This window comes from Lipotes vexillifer, unplaced genomic scaffold, assembly GCF_000442215.2.
Source record: "Lipotes vexillifer unplaced genomic scaffold, Lipotes_vexillifer_v1.1 scaffold1309, whole genome shotgun sequence".
NCBI lineage: Eukaryota > Metazoa > Chordata > Mammalia > Artiodactyla > Lipotidae > Lipotes > Lipotes vexillifer.
Window position 1 is genome coordinate 161,851 of NW_006777513.1, and position 4,356 is coordinate 166,206.

Sequence of the window (4,356 nt, forward strand, 5' to 3'; positions counted from 1 at the left end):
GGTATTTGTTCTAAGAGTAGCTTTGAGTTACTTTTACCCGGCTTCATGTTCTGATGTGTATCCTGGTTGCGTCTGGGCTGAGGGATGGAATGTGTTGTGCTGAAGGTGGGTCGGGAGCATCCTGTTCCCAAAGAGAGGATGGAGTGTTATGGATGGAGTGTGTGGATAAGGGCTCTTCACCTACTGACCACTGAGTCAACCTACTTGGTTTTAAATTAAGATCTTTGGGCAGTTGCTTAAAGGATCCTTTTTCACTGAAGCAGAGAATAATTAAATGACACATCTAAAATCCCCAACTAATCAAGAGAAGGCAGAGACAAATTCCCTCAACTTTGTGTTGTTGCCTAGCCCCCTCAGTGTCTGTTTTTAAACAAATGGGTAATAGTAGAAAATACTAAGGTTATAATCTGTGGCTTGATTGAAAATATAATGTGTTACTAATTTAGCATCATGTTCAGGATTAGGAGTCAAAGTTGCTGTAGACTGTTTTGAACAAACAAATAAACATGGAAACGTCTTTAACAGAACAGTTAATTATGCTGGAGTATAGGACACTAGGGGTGTCTGGGACATCAGTTTACATGAGCCAGGGCCCTATCAGGGCCTTCTTGTGGTGGTTCAGAATAGATGAACATAGCATGGTGTCTTGTGTTTTTGGCTTTGTATTGTCTTATTTAGCATGGATCCATATGTATGTATTATCCTTTTTTTCTAATATGTTAATTAAGCTACATCTGTGTTATTATAATACTTTGAGTTGAGGAGGAGTTTCACTGAAGGAAGAAAAACCAAACAATTTAATGAGGTATACCATAAGATCATACTGATTCGAGAAAAGGGGAGGAGGGGAAGGTTGTCTAAATGGAAATCTGAATTACAGAATATTTTAGAGAAATATATAACTTGCAGATAGAATGATGTTTTAATTGAGGTGTAAATTATATTAAGGAGACAAGATGAGTAAGAAATTATATTCAGATATGACTTACTGTTTTATTTATCACACATGGATCTTTTACCATATGGTCAATTGCTAGATCCATAAATTGGAGATATGGTGAAAGGCACGCATAGATTTTTGAACCTTTGGCTTTTAAAAGGGACCTATATTGAATTGTTTCTATTTGTATAGAAACCCCTGAAAATTCATAGAAGACAAATCATTACTCTTTTTTCTCAGTAAATCATATCATCTGAAATATTATAAATCCCAAATTTCTTGGTGCTACATGAATGCAATTTTATAATAACTCTTACTAAATATTCTTACAAGTTTTTAGTTGGGGTAACATTTAGGCTTAGTTTTTTAAGATGTGTAAAATGTTCTCTGCAAAATTGTTCAGGCCATTGTCTCCTTTTATATACAGTTATTTATTGTGAAGACCAGTGAATTAAGGTATTTAAAGTGAGAGAACCTAATTATTTGCAAAAGCGAGTTGTAGCTGGTTTTTTGACAGAATCAAATGATTTTTTTCCTTTTTTTAAAAAAAAAAAGCTTTTCATTTAAAGATGGAAGCTAAGCAATGGAAACATTACTCTGTTTTTGACAGTAAAAGGTACCAATAAAGTATTTTATTACCGAAAGTTAAATGAAAATGTGATAAGTTAATTTCTTTCTGTTGTAAAATATCATAAATACAGAAAAGTGTATGACATGTAAATGTGTACTTTAAAGAATAATAAAGCCAACGCTAGTGCACCAGCTATTCAGATTAGGATATAAAACATTACCAGTGAAAGACCTCTGTGTGCCCTTTCTTGATCACATACCCTCACTCTCTCCATAATAGTCACTATCCTGATTTTTGTGATAGTTTTTCACTCATTTTTCTTCACAGTTTTCCCAACTATGTATGTATCTCTACCCAATGACTCTTTTGCCTCTTTTGAATTTGTATGCATATTATTTCATTATACTCTAACTTTCAGTATTTTGTTTTCGAGGTTCACTCATGTTAATCTCAAAATTAATTCATTTTCATTACTGACTAGTATTTCACTGAATGAAAATACTGTAGTATTATTCTGTTGATAGATATTTGGGTCATTCATCGTTTTTTTTTTGTTTGTTTACTTATTTGCTTTCGCTATCACAGGCAGTGTTGTCATGAATACTGCTGTGCGTGTCTCTTAGGAGTGTGCGAGAATTTCTCTAGGAGTAATGATGCTAAGTCATCGGTTGTGTGTACGTTCAGCTTACTTTCCGAAGTGGACCACCTCCAGCACTGTAAGACATTCACTTTGCATCTTTGGCAATACTTAATGTTGTCAGGCTTATTAATTCTTGCTAATCTAGTGGGCTTTAGGCATGAATTGTAATTATAATTTTCATTTCCAGTCTTTTTGCCCATTATTATAAGTTCATAGGAATTCTTCACATATTCTGGGTACCAATTCTTGTTGGTTAAGTGTTTACAAGTAACTTCTCCCAGGATGTGGCTTGTCTTTTACCATTGTTGATGGTATTTTTGATGAATAAAAATTAACTTTAATGTGTTCAATTAATCTTTTTCCTTTATGTTTTCTTTTTATTACTGATTTATGACCTCATTATAGGAAGGGTATCTTAAAGCTATTGTTCTGTATTATCTTCTGAATACCTCATACGTAGCTTTGCTTTTTCCCAGTCATAAAAGTGGAAGAGGTTTTGTGTATTATGTGACGTAAGGATTGCATTTCACTTTTTTCCAGCGTTGCCTTACTATGAAGTCCATATTTTACCCACAGATCTGCAAAACCACTCTCATCCATCACATGTCATACACACACAGGTCTGCTCCTGACCTCTCATCTGTTCAGCAGATTAGGCTGTCTCTCACCACGTCATCACATCACAGTCTAATATTACTGTAACATTATAGGAGTTGATAATTTCTGAGAATCCGCTCACCTTGTTCTTGAAGATTGTCATGGCTGTTTGCAGCCTTTGTACTTTCATACAAGTTTTAGAATAAGCTTGTTAAGTTTAATGAAAACTTGTGAATTTTTATTAGAATCTCATTGAATCTGTAAGGTCACTTTGGGGAAAATGTACATCTTTATCATACAGAGCCCTCTGATCCTTGAACATGACATTATCTATTTTGGTCTTTATTGTCTTTCAGTTAAATTTTACACTTTTTCACACAGTGGATTTTCGTGTATTATTTTTTTAGATTTTTTTTTCCTAGGTAGTTTGCATTTTTTATGCCATTGTAACTATCTTTTATTTATTTTTATTATCTCTTGCTGGTATTTAGAAATCAGACTGATTTTTGTGTGCTAGTTTTTGTGTTCAGTAGCCTTGCTGAGCACAATTCTAATAATGTATTTCTAGTTTCTTTCGCATTTTTCTGTTATCTATGAGTAGTAGTTGTTTTGTTTCTTATCAATTTTTATATCTTTATTTTTCTTGTCTTACTGTGCTTGTTAGGATTTGTTGTGCAGTGTTGACTGGAGTGATAGTAGAGGACTTCCTGCCCATATTTCTTATTTCAAAGGAGACATTCTCAGTGTTTCATCAGTAAGTATGGTATAAATACCCTTTATTAAGTTAATAAAGTTACCTTCTATTATCACTTGGCAAGTTTTTATCATGCTTGAGAGCATTTATCAAATATTTTTACTATATCTTTTGAGATAATTATATGATTTTTTCCCATCTTTAATATGTTAAATTCATGAATTAGGTTAATTGTCTGAAGTACCCTTGCATTCCTGGGGTCAGTGCCAATCTGTCATGATGTGTTATATTATCCTTATACATTGCTGGATTCGGTTTGCATGCATACACAAACATATTTATTTACATATTTGTATATATTTGTGTGTATGTTATATATGTACTTTTTTCAGGTGTTCTTCATCTGTGTTCATGAGTAAGATTGCCTGTGTATATACTTCCTTTCTCACCCTTTGGCTTTTCTGTTAAGGTTTTACTAGCTTATAAAATAATTTACAGGTGTTCCTTTGTACTCTGTTTCTAGAAAAGTTTTGTAAGACTGTAATTATTTCTTCCTTGAATATTTGTCAAAACTTCCTGAAAGCCACCTGGGCCTGAACTTTTCTATATAGTAAGATCGCTGATCACTGGTTCAATTTATTTAATGATTGTGGAACTGTTCAGATTTTCTGTTTCTTCTAGAGTCAGTTTCGATTGAGTTCTTTTAGGTAAGGTGCTGTTTTCTAGGGATTTATCCTGATAAGTTTGAAATTTTAGATGAAATGTACAAAGTTGTTTGCCATTTCCTCTTGTTATCTGTGTAATATGTATGCGATCTATAGTGATAGCTTCTTTCTCGTTCCTGATACTGTTTATTTGTGCTTTTCTTTTTTCTTGAATAGTCTTGCCAGGTGTTGGCAAATTTTTCTCAGTCC